Source organism: Camelus bactrianus, chromosome 9, assembly GCF_048773025.1.
Source record: "Camelus bactrianus isolate YW-2024 breed Bactrian camel chromosome 9, ASM4877302v1, whole genome shotgun sequence".
In the NCBI taxonomy this organism is placed as follows: Eukaryota; Metazoa; Chordata; class Mammalia; order Artiodactyla; family Camelidae; genus Camelus; species Camelus bactrianus.
In genome coordinates, this window is record NC_133547.1 from 56,811,472 (window position 1) to 56,839,199 (window position 27,728).

The window sequence follows — 27,728 nt, forward strand, 5'->3', positions numbered from 1 at the left end:
AGTACTCATAAAACACATTTAACAATATTTACTCTAAAATTGAACTTCGTAGAGCAAGAAATCCTACAAAGCTGAAAGATTAAATAGACTATGCTGCATCACAGACAGAATTCATACAGGTCAGTAGCTTTAGGATATGGCATTAATTGGGCGAGTTGTACAGAAAGCTTTTTCCTACTTTAATGAGATCAATTTTGTTCCATTTCCTTCTTTTCTCAGTCTCATTCTTATTTATCAATCATGAGTCATCAACATTTACTAAACAGTTTTTGGAAAAAGATCAAATTCACTGCTGCTTAGGTCTGATCAGTTAAAAAAACAAAAGCAAACAAATGAAAAAACCAACAAAGTTGTCTTACTCATTTTTTTAGTTTTAACCAAGAACAGGGATCAAGTCTTAAGTCATTGCTGTAAGAATGTTTTAGTGTGAAGTCAAAATACTTAGAGCAAAGTGTTGATTCCCCCGCTTCATGTTTTATAATTTTCATTAATATATTTGTGATTCTTGTTATGTGTTATAGACTTTTAGCTCTGTGTCTTTTGCATGTCTGGACCCATAGTCATAGCCCATATTAACTGTGCAGAGTTCTTTTGTTAGAAATCATTTCTAGAGCCTATCTTTTGATGATGATTTGCTTTGTGATTCAAACAGTATTAGAATAGATTTACTTAGAACTTGTGTGAATCTCGTTTTTAAATTTGGAAAAGTCTTATTCTACATAGGAGCAGCTAAGGGAGTATGTCTGGGTAATTTGACAGAGATTCTCCTGAATTGGCATTCAGTTTTTAAGTTTCTCTTGATAACTGCTCAAAACGCCATTTATATAAAACTCACAAATAAATGTATTTTCCCTTTTATAAACAAGTACACACTAGGCAGCGTGAATACAAAAACTGTTGCATTAACCTTGGGTTTTTGTTGGTTCTAGAGACTTATTTCTCTTTCTTCATGTTTATCAGAGCCTGGGTAGGCTTTGCTATTAGCAAAAGTGAATAGGATGATCCTCTGAAAGTTATTTTTTTGTGTATTTATGTTGAAGTGCAGGTTTTTAGAGAGGGTGGAGCCCCATGTATAAGGTGTGATAGGAGTCATTAGAAAAAATGTTTTGGCCTCGATAAGATCTCATTGTCTATTTTTCTAAATTAGAATTGGTACATGATTTTTTTTCAAGGAGTAAAAATAAAATATTTCTTCAGGTACTCATTCAGGATCATGAGTAAACAGAACCTTGTCAAAGGTTATATTTTAAGTGAAAAGAATAAAGAAGTTTTACTTCAGTAAGCTTCATTGCTTTTTTGGCTTAGCAGTTTTTGTTAAAGCATTACTAAATAGCTAGTGAATTAAATCTAGAATAGATTTGTTCTCTAATTTCTTAAGCAGCCTTGTTTAATGAACCACCCATTTATGCCCATTTATATCTTAGACTAGAGATTGGCAAACTGCAGCCTATGGACCACATCCAGCCCACAGCCTGTTTTTTATGTCTCTGGAGTGTAAGAATTGTTTTTAAGTTTTAAAAGGTTAAAAGAAGACACCACCACCACAAGTTTATACTGTATAGCACAGGGAACTATATTCAATAGCTTGTAACTTACGGTTAAACAGAAAATGAAAATGAATATATGTATGTTCCTATAAGACTGAAGTATTGTGCAGTACACCAGAAATTGATGCATTGTAAACTGACTATACTTTAATAAAACTATATTTAAAAAAAGACACTACAAGGTTATAGAGATTGTTTTGTAGACTGCAAAGCCTTAAATAATTAACTGTATGTCCCTTTACAGAACAAATTTACCTTAGACTGTAAAATATAATGTACATACAGCTCTTTTTTTTTTTTTATAGAATTCTATTTCCATATACCCCCTCAACCAGTTTCTCCTATTTACTTTTATTTTTATTTTTTATTGAGGTATAGTTGATTTACAGGGTTGTGTTAGTTTTGACATGCATCTCTTTTTAACTGGTTTACAATCAATCTGAATTAGCATCACCTTCAGTTAGGAGAATTGTCTTTTTATAATCTCACTATATATCCTTCATTTTTATGGCAATTCACTGATTTTGTCAGTTTTTATAGTTGGTATGAACTTTTTATTAACCAGGACCAAATTTGTATGCATGACACTGCAGACTTTAATTAAATTAGCTTGGGGTTTGAGAGTGAGTGTGTATATATGTGCACATACACGTGTGCTTGTGTTTTCTCTTCTGCTTGCTCTTGGGTATGTACATTTTTGTGATACTGCTTTAGGAATGGTAGTGAATTTGAATATTACCATTTCTCCATAGGCACAAAGTTTTCTCGTTGATACCTTTGCCTACTGCATAAGAGAGTGGTAATTTCTTTGAGCCTGTATTTTGATGTTAAATTGGGTGGTATGATTGGTTTGGCTGAGAGTTTTAATAATAGTAGGGGAAAAAAAGCCTGATTATAATGCTGTCATTCATCATATTTTATTGATTCTAAAACTGACTTTATTTTTTACCTTAACATTTTTGAAATTAGGATATATCTTACATTTTATGACATAATTATAATTGGCAGAGTTTTTCCCCCCAATGGTACATAACATAATGGTGCATGTTAAAATCAGTAAGATATGGTTCACATATTCTATTCATTTATATTACCTGTTAGGTGCATTGCTTTCTTATTCCTTATATTGATTCTACCCCTTCTTACTTATTTTGATATTTCCAGTCAATATTCATTATTTTGGAAATCTTTCATCATTTAAGGATTTGCTTTGGGGTTTAATTCTGAGATTTGTTATTTGAGTTGGATCGTAAGCACCATCATCCATCTAGTCAACAGAACAATTTAGGAAAATGAACAGTTAACATAGAGTGTTTTGAGTAGCACAATATCCTGATCTGTTACTGTTAGTTAACAGATGGCCTGCAGCCTGGTCTTTTATATTAGTTACTATTTTACTAAATCTAGTGTAAAAAAACATTAACTAGAAAATCACTTCAGCTTTAGCGGCTAGCTGAAATTATCTTGGGTGTTTGCAACTGGGGGAACACTCTGTGAATTTATAATAATAATTCCTGTTGATGGGAAATAATTAGAAATGATATAGTAATTGTTTTTTAGAGCTTTAGTATCTCCCAAAGTCAGCCACTTTGTAATACAGAGACAATGCTTTTTTAAAGCATATTTTCATGGAGAATCACAAGTCAGTAACTTCAGAAAAAGCAAGCCAAATAAAAGGGGTAGACAGGTGGCAGTTAATGCCAACATTAAATATATAGACATAAGCTTTTTATTTAAGTCAGTGGTTCTAAACTCTAGTTGCATGGAGGGTGATTTTTAAAGTATCACTACCCAGAGGTCTCAGATAAATCAAATCAGAATGTCTGGACGTGGCTGCTGGTATTGAATCTTAGAAATTCTTTAAGGTGTTATTATTATTGTATTACAAAAGCAGTGTTTTTATAGACTTACCCATATACTTAGCACTTTCTTTGCTCCTCATACCTTCTTGCATCTTTTATCTTCTATCTGGGACCACTTTCTTTCTGCCTACAATACATTTTTTAGAATCTCTTTTAATGAGGGTTTCCTGGTGGCCAGCTGTTAGGTTTTGTTTTGTTCCAGATACTTGTCTGGAAGTGTCTTTATTCTACCTTACTCTTAAGAGATATTTTTGCTGGGGCTAGGTATCAGTTATATATTTCTGGGTAACAAACCATATCCAACTTAATGACTCAAAAGCAACTATTTCCCCATGACTCTGCAGGTCAGCAATTTGGTCAGGACTCAGTGGGATGACTTGTCTTTGGTCCACATAGTGTCAGCTTGACTTGTTTATCTGTACTCACTTGTCAGGTCAGCTGGGGGCTGGACAGTCCTAGATGGCCTCACTTATATGTCTGGTGGTTTGCTAAGGTGAGAGAGGAACTGGACAACATATCTCTTATGAGAGATCTCAGCTGGCTAGGCTAAATACCCTCATGTTGTGACTGGGTTCAAAAAGCAATATAGATAAACAACAAGGACCTACTGTATAGGAAACTGTATTCATTTTCTTGTAATAACATAGTGGAAAAGAATCTGAAAGGAAAATGTATATGTATGTATGTATATGTATAACTGAATCACTTTGCTGTACACCTGAAACTAACATTGTAAATCAACTGCACTTTAATAAAAAATTTTTTTAAAAGAAATAAAATAAGAATAACTATAGTGGAAAAAAAAAAAAAAAAGAAATGGCAAGCTCCAGTGCACAGGTACTTCTCAAGTTTCTGTTGTCAGATTTGCTAATGTCTCATCGACCAGAGCAAGTCATATGGCCAAGCCCACATTCCAAAGGGTGGAGAAATTAGACTTCATCTCTTAATGGGAATAGGGATAATATCACTTTCAAAGCGGTGTGCATTAAGAAATGGGAGAGATTTTGGCCTTAAAAAACCAATCAGAGTATAGAATTTTAGGTTGAAATATTTTTTCTTTCAGCCCATTTTCTTTCATTGTCTTTTGGCTTCACTGTTAATGTTGAGCAATTAGTTCCAATGGCTTCTTTTCAGATTTTCTGTCTTTGTGTTCTCTTGTTCACTTTGATTTGTCTTGGTGTGAATTTCCTTTTATTTGTCCAACTTGGGCTTTATGGGGTTTTCTTTTGATTCGTTTTTCATTCTTTCTGGAAAAGTCCCAGCCATTGTCTGCCTCTGCCCCACTCTTTCTTTTCTTCCTGAACTTCACTTAAGTAGATTTCTTGCTGTTTTTCCATGTTTGTTTATTTTTTCCTGTAAAGGTTTTATTATGCACAGAGTGGGGAGGGGGCCTAGTCCTTGGCAGCTGCTCTCCTCTTGGCAGCCAGGACATCACTCAGCTCTTCTAGCTTCTTCTTGGCATGATGTGTGTGTCTCTGCTCTCTTCTTGATGAGGGCCTGTTTGTCCTTGGAGACCTTGAGCAGCTCTGACACTGCTTGTTTGAGACAAAAGCCTCTTACTTCTTGAATCATGTCCCACAGGAACTTGGTGTGCTTGGTAAGGCATCCACAGCAGTGGCTGTGCCTCAGGTTGCTCGTGTTCTTGATTACCTGTGGCCTTTGTTGCGGCCCATGGCCAAGGGGTAGTGCTGAGCCATGGCTTTGTTCTTTAATGACTGCTATGTCAGAGACTTTGTGTTTATTAACTTTTATTCTGCATGCTACATTCTGGATAATTTCTTTTGACTTAACCTTCCAGGATACTGATTTTCTCTTCAGTTATACCCAGCTGCTTAACTCTTCAGCCTTAGATCACCATAATTTATTGATTTTTTTTCCTTTTTAAAAAAATTAAGGTATAATTTTCATGCAGTAAAATTTACTTTTTTTGTTTGCAGTCTGTGAGTTTTAATATTCATTTCTTTTATCTATGTATCTGTGCTTTTACCAATAGAACTTTTTTTTTTAATTAAAGTGTGTTGTGTTAATTTCTGGTGTACAGCATAGTGATTCAGTTATATATATATATATATTCCTTTTCACTTTTTTTTCATTATAGGCTATTACAAGATTTTGAATATAGTTCTCTGTGCTGTGTAGTAGGACCTTGTTGTTCTTATTTGTTGTTGTGCCTGGATAGTAGGCCGTCACCCACTCTATATTTTTGAGTTGTGACATGCCTAGTGGATATGTAAGGTTGAAACTTTTACAGTGGCCTTATTTTGAAGGTAGCTTAATCCCATAATTTATATTTATTTTAGGATTCAGTTTTGTTGTTATTGTTGTTTTTACAATGAGCCATTTTTCTAAACTACCTTATATATGCAACAAAGCAGTTGTAATTTGACATTCTCTGGCCTATATCTATACGTGTGATGTAAAAGAATTTCATCTAATTACTTTGTTTTCTAGAGATTTTTTTCCTTCTACTAAAAAACAAAAATTTCTCCCTTAGTTTTTTTCAATTACTTTTGCATTCTGTGTAGCTGGGGAAATGACAGTTTTTTCTTAACATTTAACAAGTGGCTTTGCTTGCCACTCCTCTTTAAGAATATGGTTTATATTTCTTTTAAAAAATTTTGTTGTTGTTGTTGAGGGGAAGGTAATTAGTTTTACTTATTTATTTATTTTTAGAGGAGATACTGGGGATTGAACCCATGACCTCATGCATGCTAACTAAGCATGCACTCTACCACTAGACCTATACCCACCGCCCCAAGAATATGGTTTATAAAGTTGCTCTGGACTACAGAAGCTAGGAATCAAGGCATTTAAGTATTATAGGAAGGTCAGATATTTTGGTAATTTCCAGTAGGTTGTTGCTGTAATACTTGGGTCTTGAGTTTAGTGGTCTCAAATTAGGCGTGTCTTTTCTTGAACAGCAAAACGAATGTTTTAGAGCAGTGTGTCAGAGACATGGCAGAAGGTGAATCAAATTGGTGTGATGGTGAATGGCTGCTTAACAGCTGGTACTTTTGTGTCCACTCATATTGTATCTTGTAGTTGGCAAAGGCAAAAGAAGAAATAAATTAATAAATGTAATTGTGCTGTAAGGAATAAAATTTTTGCCCCCTAATGATTTGACAACTTCATGCCTTGTAACATGCTCATACATATAGTACTTTGGTTTATTATGCATTAAGGTCAACACTAATGTTTACGTTTTACACAGTGCATTATGTCTAGGCTTATTGTCAGCTGAGAAAGTCCATAAAAGTCAAACTGGAGTTATTCCATTGAATAATTCAAAATGCTTTGAATTGCAAAAGTGCACATGTTAATATTTACCAGGTTATAAGATTTACATTTTTACATCAGCAAACTAGCACAATTGTTATGAAAGCATAAGCAAGTTTTCTTCCTACACTTGTCTTTTTGTTTAATACATTTTTTTCTCTCTCTCTCTCTCAAGACTCTTGTGTTCCTGAAGTAGTTGTAGCAGCAATCACTACACACCAACAGCAGCAGAACTCTATGTTTTGGTTGATTTTGTTTCACAAACCTATCTCTGTGAAAATAAACATGAAAACATCTTTCCAGTGCTAATTGCATGCCACCAACTTCCAGGCCTTCCAGAGAGGGGGGCATTTTATTTTTAATAATTCCACAAAACTCCCATTTGATTTGTTTTGCTGTGGCACTATCACTGAAATCTCCTTGAGGATTTCAGTATACTATAGCTGCAGCCAGGGGTCTGTTAATAGGATATATTTAGTACTGAGATGTAAACTTAGTAGTTTGCCATCTGCCCATTAAAAAACAGATGAGAGTTCAAATAAGCAGGTGAAAATTCAGTAACTCTTCTAAGGCCTTCTTGAAAAACGTGATTTAAAAGGCTGACAGATCACACTGAGATTAGACAGATACAGGATATGAAAGTGTCATATTACTTTTGGAAGATACTACACAGAAGTTGCTGTTAATATGCTTTGGAAGTACACAGGGAACTATATTCAATGTCTTGTAGTAACCTATAATGAAAAAGAATATGAAAATGAATATATGTATGTGTATGTATGACTGAACTATTATACTCTACACCAGAAATTGACACAACATTGTAAAGTGACTATACTTCAATAAAAAAAAAAAAAAAAAGATGCTTTGGAAATAAATAGGCCCATTTGCAAGAGTATAGAATAATTAGCTTTAATGTCTTAAAATTAGTATGTTCCTTTTCCCGTATTTCCTTAAATTTGACTGGGTGGCTTCATTGTGTTTAACAAATAGTGTACATAATTCTGCTGGATTTCTTCAAAAGAAAAGAGACCTTTACTGTGTTTCATTACAATGTTAAATAAACATAGGCTAGATTAAGGAGTAGTAAAATTATTCTATTGTTTCTTTCACCTTTATTTTATCAGAGTGAGGCTTAAGTACAAAGTACATGTTCCTCACTATATTAGGAGTTATGATTCTTTTGTAGTAACAGGAAGTCCTTTCTAAACCAGCTTAAGCTAAAAAATGAATTTACTTCATATAACTGTAAAGATAAGGTTAGATACTGGGCTCAACCTCTTAGCTGAAATGATTCCTCTCTTGCCTTCTGCTTCTGGGCTGGTTTCCTTCACAGCCTCTACATGGTGGCAAGGTGGCCAAAGTAGCTCTTATCCCCAGTGCTTCCATCTGTGCCAGCACTGTTTACAAATATTTTATTGTTTGAAATCGTCTAACTCCCTGAACCACTTAAAAGTGTTATATGTGTAGTCTTAGATTGGAGTCATTTTTTCTATCCCATCTCAGGAATGAAGTCCCACATGAAGCCTTTGAACTACGAATAGGACAAAGAGTGGGCAAGACAAACAAAAGTTCATCGTATATATTAAGGTTTCTGTATAGAAAGCAGTGATTTTTATTTTGGGGAATTTTACTTTTAAGTGGCCAAAATCAAGAACAGTCCTATGTCCTAGGAAACTAATGTTTTAAATTCATTTCTTTCATTAGAATAAAGAGATTATTTGTCAGTTTGTTCATTTCTCATTCTAAAGAGCTGACACGGTAAACTTCACTGAAACCACCGCAAGCCAGGCTAGAGCTGAGGAAAATGTTCCTAACACAGGTAATTGAACTTACTGCATTCCTTCCACCAAACACAAAACAAATTAGACAAATAGCATGTGCCCTTGAGTGAGTGTGCTCTCTGTCTCTCTTATTTATTTTAGTTGAAGTATTGTCAGTTTACAATGTTGTGTCAGTTTCTGGAGTACAGCATAATGTTTTAGTCATACATATACATGCTCTAATGTATATTCTTTTCATTATAGGTTGCTATATTCTTTTTCATTATAGGTTACTATAAGATACTGAATATAGTTCCCTGTGCTATACAGTATAAACTTGTTGTTTATCTATTTTATATATGGTAGTTACTATCTGTATATCTTAAACTCCCATTTCATCCCTTCCCACACCCTCCCTCCATCCCCATAACCATGTGTCTTCTTTTTTTTTTTTTTCAATTTTTTAATTTTTAGATTTCACATATAAGTGATATCATACGGTATTTTTCTTTCTCTTTCTGGCTTACTTCGCTTAGAATGATGATCTCCAGGTCCATCCATGTTGCTGCAAATGGCATGATTTTATTCTTTTTTATGGCTCAGTAGTATTCCATCGTGTTCCACAATTTCTTTATCCAGTCGATCTGTTGATAGACATTTGGGTTGTTTCCATGTCTTGGCTATTGTAAATAGTGCTGCTGTCAACACTGAGGGGCATATATTAGAGTTCCCTTTTCGAATTAGAGTTCCCTTTGAATTAGAGTTTCTTTCAGATACATACCCAGGAGTTGGATTGCTGGATCATATGGTAAATCTGTTTTTAGTTTTTTAATCTCCATACTGTTTTCCATAATGGCTACACCAATTTGTATTCCCACCAACAGTATTCTCCCTTTCTCTCTTAATGAAAGGCAAGTCCAAGAGCCCAGTGCTCAGGTTCCATAACCCAAATTGTAGATCCCAGCAGTTAGTCCTCAGCAATAACCTTGAGAACCTTATAATAAAGTTTTGACATTTTGCTGATTTAAACAGTCGTCAACCTCTATGCAATCATACTTCACTATGTTAAAAATAATTTTAAAACTTTTCTAGTCAGAAATCTTAGCATTCCAAAAAAAAACAAAGAAAAGTAAGTGACATTTGGGTAACTCACACTTTATTTCCTCAACAAAAATAAGAGGTGTCCCCTTAGCACCCCCCTTTTGCCACTGTTACCATCTTTTATTTCATATGTTAAATAGTTGGAAAAGCTGTACCACAGTTATCTCCTGCTTATAGGTCAAGAGACAAGATCGGATCCCTGTGGTATAGGATGTGTAACTTTAGTCAAGATGTTCTATAGAAAGTTCAAAACTATAGATTTGGGGAGACCATTGAGGAGTCTGAAAGATTTTCTTGGATTCTTTTTCTGGGCAAAGACACTGTCCTTTTCTTAGCTTCTTAGTTATAGTTTTGCTGCATTTTAAACACTTTCTCCTCTGACATTTACATTCTTCCTGTATTATATATACTTTCATTTATACCTTAGCAATATGTGTTGTTTAAAATAATTAACTTTGAAATATTTCTGTCATTTCTTTAATTTTCTGCAGGCTGTTTTTATTTTCCTAGCATGGAGACCAGACTATGGTAAAGAAAAATTTTATTGCATCTTCTATTTCCCAACAATTATTTATTATGCATTTTCTATATTCTAGATATAAGTCAGGGATACTCTTTCTGTCTCTATCAAAATTTCTGTCTCATACAGTATGACTGTATGATACAGGAAAGGCAGACAGAGCAGAGGAAAGCATAGGAAAAAAAAAGAAAGACCTCTCAGAGGTTATTTAAGTCATCTAGAAATGAGGACAGCCTGGATTAAAGCAATTACAGAAGGAAAGGAGATTGACCAAATCTAAACAATACTGAAAAAAGATGACTATGAAGAGCTTGTTAAAGGACTAGGACAAGTGCCTTGCAAGAGAAAACGGAATCAAAAGTAAACCCAAAGTTCCATTGGGTATGTGGGGGTTGCTTACTAGGGGAATGATGATGTCATGGGTTAAAAGGAGAAATGACTTGGGGACAGAAATTAATTCTGTTAAATAAGTAATAAGAAGAAAGAGACATCTCCTGTACAGAAGAATTACAAATAATTTATGTAGATATTTCCTCTTCCAGGAGATACAGCTTAACTCTCCATCCCTCTCTTGAGTATGGGCTGAGCTCGGTGAATTCAAAAGAGTAGACCATGGAAAGGTGGTGGGGAGTCATTTTACAGTGAAGAAACCTGACAGACACTCTCTTGGCCAGGTCATCGAAGTTGGCATCATCAGCATGTATGTATGCCCTTGATAGGATGTGTTGAGAATGGTACTTCCTCCCTAAAACCTATGAGAAAAATATCACACAAACCCAAACCAAGGGACATTCTACAAAATACCTGATCAGGCTTCCTCATAATTGTAAGATCATTAGAAACACAGAGGCTGAGACAAAATGACTAAATCCTGAATGGGATAATGTTTGACCAAATATCTGGGTACCTGTTGGTCCAGTCATTTGACATATAATCTTATGTCAGTGTCCAAAACTAAGAGAGGATGGAGGATTAAAGAAGATAAAGGGTTAAGGAGGAAAGAGTTCTTTTTTTAAACACTGAGAACAGCAGAAAGCTGTTTATAATATGATGAAAATAATCGATAGGCTTTATTATTGCCTGTTTCCATCATCTTGCTTTTCTCCTATAGGACTTTCTCTTTCTTGTAGTGAAAGCAAAAGGGATGTTTTTATGTGTGATTTAAGAATTTGGAATTAACTCTCACTGTGATATAAAGTAATGAATTATCACCAGCTTATAACTGTCCATGTATGAATTAATGACTGTTTTTTCCACAGAAGTCATTTAAATCCTGGGCTAATTGTTTCTGAGCCATTGCTCAACCTGTATTCAGAATGGGAGCATATTTTAATAATTAACTCAATAAGAACATAATTAATGAAGTTAATCTGTTGCTAAATAAAACCATATGATGCTCCAAAGCGAAATACAAACAGGAGTTTATATATTCCAAACCAAATTCCTTAGCATAAGTAAGTGATAGAAAGTAGAGGGATGATTCCAATTCTTGCCATAGAAGGAGGAGCTAGGAAGAGACTCTTTTCTGAGTATGTGAAAATTCTGCTACTGCTGCACTATATTAGAGAAACTGGTTAACACATGGTAACAGTTATCTTGATGTTATGTTTGGTTATTTTATACAGAAATGTAAAAATAGTTACAAATCATTCTTTGGAGAATAGAATCACACTTTAAATGTACTGATAGAGTTGATTTAAAGGAAACTTGTGTTAAGTGTTCTGTATATCGGGTCCTTTCAGAACAAGAATAATTGGCCTATTTTATGTTTTGTCGGTTCAAAACAGAGCAGCTGAACAAAATAAGCTTATGATTTGCGGAGTTTGGTAACCTGATTCAATTTTCAAAGGAGGAAAAACTGTAATTTCTGAACTTTAAAAACATCACAGTGATCATTTGATCAGCATGTGAGAGTAGTCCATTTAGTTAGTATCTCTGAGCACAGCTGTAAGTGTTTTTTAATTAATTTTTTTCCCACTTCACCACAAAGTCCTATAAGATAAACTGAAGGAAATTACATATTTTTGTAGTAGCATCTCATCATTATTGAGGTATCAGCAGGTCCACTGTTGAGCAAAGAACTAGTTAAAGTGACAAGCAGTGATGTCATTTAATTTGCAAGTTGAGGAAATGAATATTAATAAGATACATCCACCAAAAGATAATTTTATTCATGCACTTTACCGAAGTTCCCGGCTGTAACATAGTTCTTTTCCTGACTGTTCATTTTCACCATGATTTAATGATGTACTATCTGCCTTTAAGTGACTAACTGATATTTAGCAGTACTATAGAGAAAAATGTAGGAATCAACCTATTTATTGAAGAAATCCTGTCCTACATAATTTTGGAATAAAGTAGGGTTTAAATAAGTAGTACTTGAGGAATTGTATAAATTGGGTTTTTCCCCCCAAGACTGATTTTGTGTGAATAGTAGTTCCCAAGTACCTCCTGTAATGACTATTTTATGTTGTATCTGGTTCTTAAAGACTTGTCACTGAGATTTACCATGCTGTAAACTGTGTTGCTGTGGTTGAGAATGTTGGATACATATGCTTTGGTTGAGGATTCTTAATAATGTATCTTTGTATATGTGAGTCCTGCTATTATCAGATAGCTACTTGTATAAAAGACCTGTTAATTACCAAATTATGGAATTTGGACCAAAATAATGGCAAAAATGTAAGAACTGGAATGGAAACTGCTATGGAATCTGTATTTTAAAGAATGTTCCAGAGAATTGCCATTTGTTTAATACTGTTAAGCTAGAATCTGTCAGAACAGTCAAATTTTAAACAAAGGTAAAACAAGGTCCCTTGATTGAACCATAAACTTAAATACAAATTAAGAGGGAAAATTTCTCTCTTATAGAAAAGGAAGTAAAAGCTGGATTTAGTGAGTTATCTGGAATAATGAAGTATTCTCCCTGAATCACAGCTCACACTAACTTTACTGAGGGTGTGTCTGAGGTGTGGTGCTGGATACACTGTAAAGGCAAATCACAAATGAAACCACTCACATTCTTCTGGGTTCCTTTTGTATCTGAAGGGACCCAAACTAATTTTGATTTTTTTAAAAAAGCAATTGTAGAGTGAGTGATCCACCTCATAAGCACTACCACCACACTTCCACACTGGTGAATTAGTGGTATATTTATAAGGAACCAAGTTTCCCTCCTCAGCTTTAAAGAGTGTGTTATAATAAAAAAATATATTTGGTCTTTGTCCTCAGTTCCTGGCACAGAGCTCCCAAAACACTTGGAATTTCCTGAGTGATAGGAATTCTTTTTTTTTTTTTTTAACATTTTTTTATTGATTTATAATAATTTTACAATGTTCTGTCAAATTCCAGTGTTGAGCACAATTTTTCAGTCATTCATGGACATATACACACTCATTGTCACATTTTTTTCTCTGTGAGTTATCATAACATTTTGTGTATATTTCCCTGTGCTATACAGTGTAATCTTGTTTATCTATTCTACAATTTTGAAATCCCAGTCTATCCCTTCCCACCCTCCACCCCCCTGGCAACCACAAGTCTGTATTCTCTTGTCTATGAATCTATTTCTGTCCTGTATTTATGCTTTGTTTTTGTTTGTTTGTTTGTTTTTGTTTTTGTTTTTTAGATTCCACATATGAGTGATCTCATATGGTATTTTTCTTTCTCTTTCTGGCTTACTTCACTTAGAATGACATTCTCCAGGAGCATCCATGTTGCTGCAAATGGCATTATGTTGTCGGTTTTTATGTCTGAGTAGTATTCCATTGTATAAATATACCACATCTTCTTTATCCAGTCACCTGTTGATGGACATTTAGGCTGTTTCCATGTTTTGGCTATTGTAAATAGTGCTGCTATGAACATTGGGGTGCAGGTGTCATCCTGAAGTAGGGTTCCTTCTGGATACAAGCCCAGGAGTGGGATTCCTGGGTCATATGGTAAGTCTATTCCTAGTCTTTTGAGGAATCTCCACAATGTTTTCCATAGTGGCTGCACCAAAGTGCATTCCCACCAGCAGTGTAGGAGGATTCCCCTTTCTCCATAGCCTCTCCAGCATTTGTCATTTGTGGATTTTTGAATGACGGCCATTCTGACTGGTGTGAGGTGATACCTCATTGTAGTTTTGATTTGCATTTCTCTGATAATTAGTGATATTGAGCATTTTTTCATGTGCCTTTTGATCATTTGTATGTCTTCCTTGGAGAATTGCTTGTTTAGGTCTTCTGCCCATTTTTGGATTGGGTTGTTTATTTTTTTCTTATTTGGATTGGGTTGTTTATTTTTTTCTTATTGAGTCTTAGAGCTGCTTATATATTCTGGAGATCAAGCCTTTGTCGGTTTCATTTGCAAAAATTTTCTCCCATTCCGTAGGTTGTCTTCTTGTTTTACTTCTGGTTTCCTTTGCTGTGCAGAAGCTTGTAAGTTTCATTAGGTCCCGTTTGTTTATTCTTGCTTTTATTTCTTCTAGGAGAAAATTTTTGAAATGTATGTCAGATAATGTTTTGCCTATGTTTTCCTCTAAGAGGTTTATTGTATCTTGTCTTATGTTTAAGTCTTTGATCCATTTTGAGTTGATTTTTGTATATGGTGTAAGGGAGTGTTCTAGCTTCATTGTTTTACATGCTGCTGTCCAGTTTTTCCAACACCATTTGCTAAAGAGACTGTCTTTATTCCATTGTATATTCTTGCCTCCTTTGTCGAAGATGAGTTAACCAAAAGTTTATGGGTTCATTTCTGGGCTCTCTATTCTGTTCCATTGGTCTATATGTCTGTTTTTGTACCAATACCATGCTGTCTTGATAACTGTAGCTCTATAGTATTGTCTGAAGTCTGGGAGAGTTATTCCTCCAGCCTCTTTCTTTCTCTTCAGTAATGCTTTGGCAATTCTAGGTCTTTGATGGTTCCATATAAATTTTATTATGATTTGTTCTAGTTCTGTGAAATATGTCCTGGGTAATTTGACAGGGATTGCATTGAATCTGTAGATTGCCTTGGGCAGTGTGACCATTTTAACAATATTGATTCTTCCAATCCAAGAGCATGGAATATCTTTCCATTTTTTAAAGTCTTCTTTAATTTCCTTCATCAATGGTTTATAGTTTTCTGTGTATAATTCTTTCACCTCCTTGGTTAGATTTATTCCCAGATATTTTATTACTTTGGGTGCTATTTTAAAGGGGATTGTTTCTTTACTTTCTTTTTCTGTTGATTCATCGTTAGTGTAAAGAAATGCAACTGATTTTTGAACGTTAATTTTGTAACCTGCTACCTTGCTGAATTCTTCAATCAGCTCTAGTAGCTTTTGTGTGGACCTTTTAGGGTTTTCTATATATAGTAACATGTCAGCATATAGTGACACTTTTACCTCTTCTTTTCCAATTTGGATCCCTTTTATTTCTTTCTCATGCCTGATTGCTGTGGCTAGGACTTCCAGGACTATGTTGAATAGGAGTGGTGATAGTGGGCATCCTTGTCTTGTCCCAGATTTTAGTGGGAAGCTTTTGAGTTTTTCACCATTGAGTACTATGCTGGCTGTAGGTTTGTCATATATAGCTTTTATTATGTTGAGATATGTTCCCTTTATACCCACTTTGGTGAGAGTTTTTATTATAAGGAATTCTTTTGTTACTTCATAACAAGCCCCTTTCATTGCACTTGAGTTTATGCTAATGATGTGACTTAAGATGGGGCCCTTAGGTAGCCTCAGGATGGGCTGGTCATCAGAAGGAATGATTCAAAAGTTGGAACTTTCAGTCCCACCTGCCAGCCTCCAAGGATGGGGTAGGGTGGCTGGCTGGAGACTGAGCTTTATAGAAACTCAAACTGGAAGACCTGGGGAGCAGTTGTGTTGGTGAACATATCAAGATGCTAGGAGGGTGACATGCCCTGAGGGGGCAAGGAAGCTCCATGGCTCCTTCCCCTACTTTGTCCTACATACCCATTCCTCTGACTTACTGAGTTGTAGCTTTTATAATAAACTGGTAAATGTAACTGAAGTGTTTTCCTGAGTTCTGTTATTTTGTCTAGAGAATTATCAAACTTGAGGGGGTTATGGGAACCCTCAAATTTGTAGCCAAGTCAGACAGAAGAATTAGAAGTATCCTTGGGACCCAGAACTTACAACTGACATCTGAAGTAAGGGAATCTTGTGAAACTGAGCCCTCAACTTGTGGGTCTGTGCTAATTTCAGGTAGTGTGTCGACAAAAATTAATTAGTAGTCAGTCTATGAAAGACATGGAATATTTTATTCAAGCCAAACTTGAGGATCATAACCTGGCAAGAGCATCTCAGAAAGCTCCAACAACTGTTACACCCATTAGAAGTCAAACACAGTTATATATAAGTTTTTTAGACAGAGGGCTGTACATTAAATGACTTATTATTGATAGTTTACACAATTCAGATCTAAGTGTGGCCCCTTACAAGATCAAGAAGGAATGCTGTCTTTTAAGGAGTTGTCTTACTGATGCTAGGGGAATGTTGCTCTGTATGGTTAAGCAAGTATTTCTGCTGATGAGGGAAGTTTGGTTGGTGCAGAATGCAGGTTCACAATGCACAGTAGGGGAAGAGAGGAGGCCAAAAGGCAGAGAAAATTTTTTATGTTTAAATTTTTCTTGTCTTGCCATAAAATATGAATTTTATTTCACAGTGTCAGAGCTAAATTGACTGACACCCAGTTAGTGTAGGAGAATCTGAGAGTTGATGTCACAAATAGTAAGTTCTGTTTCTATGTGTTGAGTAGATATTAAAATTTGCATTAAAAAACAATACATAAGAATAAATTTGCTCAAAGTGTCTACTGAAGAAAAATGCACACTTAAAAATTGTAATTGTTTTATTCAAGGACCTTGCTGAGAACTGTAGTCCAGGAGACAGCCTCTCAGATAGCTCTGAGGATCTGCTCCAAAGAGGCAAGGGAGGAACCAGGATATATATGAGTTTTTGCTGAAAAAGAAATATGTAGTTGAACATCAAAAGTCTAATCACAAAAAACAGACATTTCAAGTTAATGATTTTAGTGCTTTTCTGTGTATGGGAAGAAGCAAGAGTCTGGGCTCATTGAAATTATTCCTTAGATATGCATCTTAACTATCTAGGGCCAGTACCCTATTCTTTCTCCATCCTGAATTCCTCTCAAGGCACACTGCTGGGGAAGGGGCCTGTAGTGGATGATGGCTTGGTGGTGGCCGCATTTGTTGTTTACTAGAATGTTAGGCAGCATTCTTTGTTTACTGGAATGGCAGGTGACATTATTTATCCATAAAAGTAAAGATCTAACTAAGCAGAAAGAGGTAATATTATTCCTGGATTTGGAAGACCTCCAGATCAATTCAGTGCAGTCCCAATCAAGATCCCAGCAAGCTTTTATTGGGAGGTTGGGGATAGAAACTGACAAGCTAAGCCTTAAATTTATATGGAAATGCAGGTGAATTAGAATAGCTAAAACAGCTGAAAAAGAAAAATAAAGCTAGATGATTTGCATTACTTGTATTTCAGCACTTACAAAGACTTGCTATGAAGTAATCAAGACAGTATGATATTGTCAGAAAGATAAACTTACAAATCTGGGATCCACACAATGGCTCTGTGTTTTGTAAGTAAAGTTTATTGGAACAAGGCTAAACCTATTGGTTTACATGTTCCCTAAAGCTGCTTTTGATCTACCATTAGCAAACTGAGTATAACAGAGACTATATACGGCCCCCAAACCTAAAATACTGTCTTATCCATCTAAGATCAGTGGTTCAGAATAGAAAGTTGATAAATAGGTCCGTGTATACATCTGTCTGATTGTTACCTGAAAACTGGATTCACCTCTTGGTGGATGTTGAGCCAAAAGACACAACTAAGCTAAAGACTGGGAAAAGGAAGGATTTATTACTTGCAGCAGGTAAGGAGAACAGTGGGAATCTTTCCCAAAGCATTGTCTCACTGAACGGCAAAATTGGGGAAGTTTTAAGCTAAGGGTACATTCATGAAGGGGCTTGAATAGAAGAGAACTCAGCATAGAATTGAGGCAGAGGTTGACAGAGTCTAAGCTTTAGTTGATTGAAATCAGGAGTGTTAGAAAAGGTCAGTATCATCATTCCTTAGGTTCTGACCAGTCTGGGGTTCTTAGCATGTAGGTACCATTCTCCACCTGGGCGGAGCCTTACTTCTTGTGGAACATCTCAAAGATAGTATCAGATTTTTATTTATATCCCTTGAGGAAGAACTAGGACTCTTTTATTGCTGAACTGTTGTTTCTTGACTGCTTTTCCTCTGTTCCTGCATTCCTTTGTTCCCTTAAAATCATTGGTTACTCAGACATGTTCAAGGGCAATTTTCCACTGTTACTTTTTATTCCCTAATTTGCTATTATTTTAGTTGTCTGCCTATTTGTTCATTGTTTATCTCTCACTCTCAAATATAAGCTCCATAAGAGAGTGCCCTTGCCTGTCTCATTCAGTACTCTGTCTCTAGCACCTACCCCAGAGTAACCTGGGCTTTTTGAAAGACTTTGAACCAAAGCATAGGTTGAACACTAGCTTAAGCAAAAGGACCTATAACTTAACAGAATTCATATCTTCCAAGTCAAGACACTTGAAAGAAAATAGTAATCTATCCCATAAAAGACAATATTGAGGCTCTAGTAAATGTTGGATACGCTTTTGATCACTCAGGAAATGTTTTATATAGCCTATTTTCCACTCCCCCTAACTAGTTTATAGCAGTGGCTTAAACTATATGCACTTCAGAACTTAACTCTTCAGAAGGATAGCTATAGGACTAGTAAGAAAAGAAAAACTGGAAAGATGTTTGACATTTTCTTTTAGTTGCAATTAACATCCTGTTCTGGACTAGCTTCTGTTGTGTCTGCTTGGACCACTAGGTGAGATTTTTAGGAACCTGCAGGTGAATAAAATATTTCAAAAAAGATTCCTTCCTCTTCTTCCTTCTTTTTCCTTTCCCTCCCCAGTAATTCTCCTGGTATATAATTTACTTCATACATTTGAAATTAGCTATATAACATTATAACCGATGGCATTACACCTAAAGGCAAGCCTCCTACACACCCCCAACACACACACACACACACACACACACACACAAATCAATCAGCTGACACTTTAAAGGTGTGTTTTTTGTTATTAAATATCTATCTATATAGAATTTGAAGGGATGAGAAGATACAATTCCATAAAAACCTCCAAAGCATTTTTTTAATTCCTCCTGTCACAGTCCTCTAATTAATTATGACTCCTAGGCATTAGTATTCTCAAGAAATTACAACAGCAGGTATGACAGCACAAACCAAAATTGCTAAATTGTTTTTCAGCAATAGTGACCTATATTTGGAATATTTTGTCTTTCTTATATCAAAAGCCCAAGTAGTGCTACCTCAGTGGTTCTTAAACTTGAGCATGCATCAGATCACGTGGAAACCTGGTAGGAGCACAGATCCAGTAGGTCTAGGAGTTTGCAGATACTGGTATTGATGCACTTTGAGAACTATAGTAGTCTGCAGGAATGTTTCTACATATTTGGGTTGCCCAGACCAAGCCCTCTTTAGGTGAATATTATTTGAGTTTACAGAGCACCTTAATCTAGATAATTTGTATTTATTGTTCAAGGAATTGGGTGGGCAGGAAAGTGGAATTCTTGCTTGTAATTCTAGATTCAACCTAGTCCTTATCTGAAAATTTTCTTGCCTTATATAAAGCAGTTCATAAAACCCATTTTGTCAGCTTAGGGCAAACTGAAAGCTATTTTTATTACCTATAATTAACCTAATTCAGGAAAAAGAGCAGGCTTGGGAGAATGACTAGCATAGAAACAAGTATGGGAGCTCAAAAATTGCTTTTCTGAAATTAATATTACTAGCCTCAATATAGCATTTGAAATTGTTTTTATATGTGCAGTCAAACTGCAGTAATTCTACCTAATAAAACTGAAAAAGGAAAAAAAAGAAAAAAATTGTTTTTAGAATCTTGGACCTAGTTACTAAGATCTAGGACTGAATTTGTAAGGGTTAAATAGTTTGTCTGTTGGATTCAGCATGAATATTACCAAGCTTACTCTAACTTCAAACATTAGATCAGCTTATTTGAGCACTTGGAAGAGTGTTACTGTGCAAAAACTTGGAGAAGTGACTAGAGAGAAATACAGACTCCATCCCGTGGATGAACCATCTTTCAGCTTCTCACATCTACTGCCCTTGTTTGATGCTGTCAAGACATAGTATTCCAAAAGCTGTTTCTATACATTGCATCTTTATGTTAATAGTATAACTATAGAGAGGTTTTGTTTAAATCTTTAAAAATTTTTTTTCAAAGGATCACTGCCAAACTTATTCCCCATGTCTTGTCTTTTGTTTGAGTCTTTGTCTTATTTCAAAGACTGAGAGCTGTTACTCACTTGAGCCTTGAATTATAAAAGTCCAATATTTTTGAAATCTTAAAATTAAAGAAGATCTTTTTTTAATTTAAAAAAATTCTTATGTTTTAAATTTGAGATTTATCACGTTTCGTGGTCCAAAATAGCACATTCAGTTTTTGGCAGCTTCTGTCCTGCCCAGGCCAATAAAAGCAGCACCATATGGTATGACTGCTGTTACACTAGGAAACCCACACCCTGTGGAGACATTGCCTGGCATGAAGCAGGGCTCCCCATATGCTTATCTTTTTAAGCCAAAGTATTGACCAAGATATATTAAGATTCCAGGACATCCTATCAGTCTTATGGAACTTTCTCCTTTAACATTTGGCTTTAACATTCGGCTACCTTATGAAGACACATACTCAAAACTTTATGGAATCTCTACTGCATCTCAGAAAGAAGCTTTTGAATGATTATTGAAAGAAAGGTGACTAAATTACAATGAAGGTACTTACTCAGCCAATAAAAAGAATGAAATAATGCCTTTTATGGTGACATGGATGGACCTAGAGATTGTCATACTAAGTGAAGTCAGACAGAGAAAGACAGATATCATATGACATCAGTTATATGTGGAATCTTTAAAAACTGATACAAATGAACTTATTTACAAAATAGGAAGAGACTCACAGACACAGAAAACAAACTTACCAGAAGGGAAAGGGAGAGGGGAGGAATAAATTAGGACTATGGGATTAGCAAATACAAATTACTATATATAAAATAGATAAACAACAAGGTCCCTAATGTATAGCACAGGGAACTACATTCAATATCTTGTAATAACCTATAATGAAAAAGTATGAAAGAAAATATACATAAATGTATAACTGAATCACTATGCTGTATACTAGAAACTAACACAACACTGTAAATCAACTGTACTTCAGTAAAAAAAAAAAAAAATCATCAAAGGTGTCCCTTGAGTGCTAGTTCCCCTCCACAACTGTCTCCTCTCTGATAATTTCTTTTTCTCCTACTCACTCCCCTCCCCTGACCAAATATCCAGAAGGAAAAGAGTTTGCAAATATTGATCTTAGGTGTTGGTATAAGTGCCGGAAGATGGGCTGAAATTCTGTGTGATGGAAAGAGTTTAGAATATGACAAAAAGAAGGAAATAATTACTGTTACACACACTTCTGTATATTTTGTCCTTTGATGAATAGGTGTATTGTGTTTTCCAAAGAACTGCCCTCTGCCCTTTGTCTGTTTTATGCTATAGCAGCCACTTAGTTCACTATAACCTTCATCCAAACATTTCTCAACCTTATAAATTTACCGTTAAGGCTTTCCAGTATAAAATTAGCTAATTCTTCTGAAAATAAAGACACACAGCTAAGTTTCATTCCTCACATAGATTATGTTTGTAGTTTTCAATAGCCTTATTTATTCTTGAAACAAATATTGAGCATTTACTATGCTAATTGATTTAGGTACTGTGTATAAAAGGATGGACTAGACAAAATTTCACCCTCCAAGAACATATAAGCAGGTTATAATCCTTGTATAATGCTTTACTAGAAAGATGTACTATATACTATGGTTGTATCTTGAGGCAGCTCCTAAAATTACAATTTCTAAAGACTCAAAGGAAAATATTAAACTTTGGCATTACAAAGAAGTGCTTATAAGTGTTATTGCCTGGTCTGTGGAAAAAAATGCTTAAAGCTCAGAGAGACATTTATAAAGCTGGTTCAAGGTAGGTGACAAATAACTGAAAAATTGAATATCTCTTTATGTTATATTTCTAAAATTTGAATATCTAATGGTCATGTATGATTTTTCAAAGTTAAAATTTTGGAAATTATATTTTTAATTTGAATATGGTGAAATATTTTGTTAATAATGAAGATGCCTTATATTTAAACATTCTAGAATAAAAATCTACAGTTACTTTACCTTTTGAGGTGCTCATAGATAGGAACATGGTTTATATCAGTGTTTTCAGGAGGAATGCTTTTGGCATTTGGAAGGACCATTCCTCTTTGTGCAGTGCTCTCCTTTGCATTGAAGAACAGTTAGCACACTCAACCTCTTTTTATATTTTCTGTATCATATAAAAAGTTGAATGCTTGCTTACAACTTGTTTGACAACTGTTTGAATAACATTGAGGCAGCTTTTTATTAAGTATAAGGGAAGACCAGTATGTATTTCTGATTTACTATTTTTAAAAGCAGTAAATTGTAGTTCAGACATTGCCCACTAAATGCCAATATTGCCCCCCACTCCCAAGTCGATGTGATAAAGAAAAATATCCCTTTACATTTCCAAATGTACCTGGTTGGAAATTGACCATCTCCTTACTACAGAATACTTACTAAAGAATACTTTTGCTCTCTGTACATGTGTAGCAAATTATACTTTCTGAACTTTGAGGGTTGCCCTGAACTTTAATAAATAAAAAACATCTTTCCCTTTTTTAAAAAATTAGAATACATGCTTAGCTATCTATGGGAGGAGTTTCGAGCTTGCTTGGTGCAGGAACCAGTGATTTTGGTTACTATAAAGCTCACCAAACATTTTCTCACACCAGAGATAGTATCCATATCACAATGTGGAAGATGCAGTACTCAATCTGATCTTTTTTTTTTTTTTAGCAGTTTTATTGAAGTATGATTTTACATTTCGTAGAATCCACTCATTTCAAATTTATAGTGATTTTTAGTAACTTTACCAAATAGTGTGATCATCACCATAAGTCAGTTTTAGAGCATTTTTATTACTCCAGAAAGCTGTCTCATGCCCATTTATAGTTAATGCCCATTTGTTCCCTTACCTAGACTGCACTAATCTACTTTATGTTAAATTGCGAAAAAAGCAAGGCAACACTCCTGGTGTGCCCTGGGGGGAGGGGCACAGTAGCCTTTGTCTCCTCAGACCTGTGCTGCCATTACTGGTGCTTCTTGAGAGAAGAGAGGTGGGGTGCAGCCACAGCCGCCATCTCCTCCTGTGTGCAGTGCCTGGGTGGGGGCGGGGCCGAGCCCTGAATCCGCACCCGGTGGCTCCCTACACAGCCTCCTAGGCAGGACTGAGACTTGTTTACAGCTGGAGGCAGATAGGATCTTTCCACCTCAGAGAACTTGTGCCGCCAAGACAAACAAGGAGCTGAGATTTGGCAGGGATCAGAGGCGGGGCCGTTCCGCAGTCTTCTGAGCCCGCCTTCGGAGCGCTGACCTGAGGCGGAGTGGGCAGCTGCACAGAGCAAGCAGGGCGACTGGCTTGGGAGAGGGTGGGCAGCCACCCATCGTCCTGGCAGGAACGCAGCACCTGACCACAGTGCTGGGAGGGGGCGTGATCCTCCCACTTGCCTCGCCTGAGCACAGCATCTGACTGCAGCATTGGGAGGGGGAGTGACCCCCTCACCTACCTGGTGAGAGCTCAGCTCCTGACCCAGTGTTAGGAGAGGGTGCAATCTGCTAGCCGACAGCCACTGGGAGCAGCACAGACAAGGGTGCCAACAGAAGGCCTCTGGAAACAGCAAGCTGAGTTTGCAAAACAGGGCAAAGACACAAAGACCTCTCGATAAAATCATTAAGAGCACACCGTCTCCAGGAGAACTAGATAACTGATGCTCCTTAAGCCACAGAGCCAGAGAGATATAAGCAATATAAAGAAGCAGAGGAACCACTCCCAATTAAAAGATCAAGAGAAATCCCCTGAAAGCATGATCAAGGAAATAGACATTGATAACCTACTAGATCAAGATTTCAAAAAAGGAGTGATCAAAGTACTGAAGGAACTAAAAGAAATAGTGTTTAGAGATATAAAATATGTCAAAAATGAAATAGAAGCTAATAAAGAAGAACCAAGTAGAATTAGTAAACTCACTTGCTGAGATGAGAGCTGATCTAAAGGCTGTACAAAGCAGGCTAGATAATGCAGAGGAACGAATAAGTGACCTAGAAGACAGGACAACACAAAGCTGAGAGAAAAATAGATAAAAAACAATGAAAACAATATAAGGGACCTATGGGATAATATAAAGCATGCTAATCTATGCATAATAGGGATTCCAGAAGGGGAAGGAAGAACAAAGGGGATTGAAAAGGTATTTGAAGAAATCATGACTGAAAACTTCCCAAACCTAAAGAAGGAATCAGATATCCAAGTACAGGAGGCTCAGAGGGTCCCAAACAGGAAGAACCCAAACAGACCCACACCAAGACATATAATCAAGATGGCCAGAATCAAGGATAAAGAAATGATCCTAAAGGCAGCAAGAGAAAAACAAAGAGTGAGTTACAAGCTGGCCCCCATAAGGCTCTCAGCTGATTTCTCTACACAAACACTTCAGGCCAGAAGGGAGTGGCAAGATATATTCAAAAGTCCTGAATGAAAAAAGGATGCAGCCTAGGATACTCTATCCAGCAAGGCTATCCTTTAGAATAGAAGGAGAGATAAAGAGCTTCACAGACAAGCGAAAACTAGAAGAGTTTAGCAACACTAAACCCATGCTAAAAGAAATTTTGACAGGTCTACTCTAAATAGAAAAGAAGCAGGATGCTACAAAAATGAGAAACTCATAAGTCGAAAGGAGATAACTACCATGAATTACAAAAAGAATAAACACAAAATTGTAAAAGAAGACATCCAACTCATTAAGAGTGGGAGAGGAAAGCAAGGAAAACCACTGTGGAAAACAGTATGGAGACTCCTCTAAAGACTAGGAATAGTCTTACCATATGACCCAGGAATCCTGCTCCTGGGTATATATCCAGAAGGAACCCAACTTCAAAATGACACCTGCACCCCAATGTTCATAGCAGCACTATTTACAATAGCCAAAACATGGAAGCAGCCTAAATGTCCATCAACAGATGACTGAAGAAAGAAGATGTGGTATATTTATACGATGGAATACAATTCAGTCATAAAAACCGACAACATAATGCCATTTGCAGCAACATGGATGTTCCTGGAGAATGTCATTCAAAGTGAAGTAAGCCAGAAAGAGAAAGAAAAATACCATATGAGATCACTCATATGTGGAATTTAAAAAAAAAAACAAAAACAAAGCATAAATACAAAACAGAAACAGACTCATAGACATAGAATACAAACTTGTGGTTGCCAAGAGGGTGGAGGGTGGGGAGGGACAGACTGGGATTTTAAAATGCAGAATAGATAAACAAGATTATACTGAATAGCACAGGGAAATATATACAAGATCTTGTGGTAGCTCATAGCGAAAAAAAAAATGTGACAATGAATATATATATATGTTCATGTATGACTGAAAAATTGTGCTCTACACTAGAATTTGACACAACATTGTAAAATAACTATTACTCAATAAAAAAGTAAAAAATAATATGAATAAAAAGGAAAAAAATCTACTTTATGTCTTTAAATTTGCAGTTTTGGACATTTTATATAAATGGAATGGTCACTATGTGACCATTCCCTTCTTAAAAGATTTCTCTGTGGCTTCCCTGTCAGACTGTTGTTCAGTCACCTCTTTTGTTATGGGCTTGAATGTCCTGGTTCTGTTCTCAGTCAGCCTAGGTAATTTCATTTCCACCTAAATGTGAAGATTTCCCTATCTCTATCACCAGCCTTAAACCTCTTTCCAGAGCTCCAGACACATTGCCAACCATACCTGCAGGGAATGTCCACAGACACCTCAATCCAACAGCTCTAGAACTGATCTCAGTACCTGCTACTATAAGCCCGCTGAGCTTGGGTTTTACTTCTCAGTGAAGGTGCCACCATCCACTTTGTCCCTCAGCCTGTAACGTAGGGCAGCCATCATCCTTCATTTTTCTTTCCCTCAGTTTCATACCCAGTAAGTTACCAACTTTGAAATCACTTTCTAAATACCACAAGCACTGAATGTAGTCAGCCTGAATTTAGGTGGTATAGGTATGCTTTGCAGTTTTAAGTCAAGAATCTGTAGAGATTCTAAGCAAGATCAGCTCTTAATAGGAAATACTGTAAATTCTCATCCTACCAGTAGTTTTAAGGTTTGAGATTCACAAAAATAAACTCAGCACAGTTTTAGCAATTTTTAGTAACAAGATATCTTTGACAAGTTTCAGAATTATTTTTATCAGCTTTAATTTTATTATAATTTTATTTTAGTTTTCTTCTTTTTTAAAAGTTTTTTTTAATAAAAATTACGCATAATTTAAAGAATCAATGGATTCTACAAAGTTTTTAACAGATGTAGCAATTCGGATTTCCCCTTAGAAAGTTTTTAAAATAAGGACTAAACCATAGATTCTTTTGGCTTTTATCTTTCCTCTCCCATATACTGTTTGAAGTAAAGATTTTTATTTTGTATAGAACAGGAGAATAATTTAATTTCATTTCTAACAAAACAAAATTGCTGCTCACATAACAAATTGAATATCTGTTTATGGTGGTTTGACACAATTAGGTAGAGGCAGTTTCCTATTTAGTAAGTAAACAAAAGAATAAAGTTTTACAACTTTACAAAAGAGTAAAGTTCCTTTTTATTGTTTTATTTAGCATCAAGTTTTAGTTGGATAAAGAGTATTTTAAGTTTTTGCAGAATCTTTGTTGAATTAGAATTTCAGGGTATTCAGATCGTGAGGAACAGAGTGGAACAGGGAACAGAATTAGAAATGAATTGTTAGACCTCCGTAGAAGCCAGCAAGAATGTCTTCTAAGCAACTGTTAAACTAAGGATAGGTGTTTTTCTTTTCATCTAGGAGATGGCTTTCTCATTATTTCCTTTTTGAATTATTTTTCTATTTGTTGTCTTAGGAACATAATCATTTTTTTGCTGTTTGGTTCTGTTCTTGTTTTTTCTAACTGCTGAGGTCCTTTCTTAACATTTCTTCCCTCCCAACAGGCCTAAGAAAATGTAGATTCTTCCTGCCCCTTATATGAGGTTGACTGATGCTCATCCATGGTCATTGCCATACACTTCACCCCCACCGCCCAGGATACTTCAGTCTTCTAACTTGCCTAAGTAGGTGCTTCTCAGAAAGAAAAGAAGCAGCGTTTACCGAGATTGCACATGAAATTGGTTGATTTCTGAAGCAGAAAGTGGCCTTATACATAAGTGCTAACCAGTTTATGTCAGCTTAATTTTTAGAAATTCTTTAAAGGATGCATTTAGGGGGAAATTTTAAAGAGATGAAGTTGCCCTCATGTGGTAACTAGGCTTGTAACTTTATTCAGAAGTTGTCTTCTCTCTCTCTCTCCCCCTCCCCTCCTTTTCTCACCCCCTCCCCAGATCTAATCCGTTGATGTTTATTTGTATGGAA

At 35.8% G+C, this 27,728-nt stretch overlaps 1 protein-coding gene and 1 pseudogene across 2 annotated transcripts in view; one reads left to right on the forward strand and one right to left on the reverse strand.

The window, feature by feature from the left end:
* The window catches only part of GLG1 (golgi glycoprotein 1), a 119,158-nt gene that overhangs the window by 24,289 nt on the left and 67,141 nt on the right, over positions 1 to 27,728 (forward strand). The gene's annotated exons all lie outside the window — the stretch shown is intronic.
* LOC123612058 (large ribosomal subunit protein eL36-like) lies at positions 4,801 to 8,373 on the reverse strand (annotated as a pseudogene).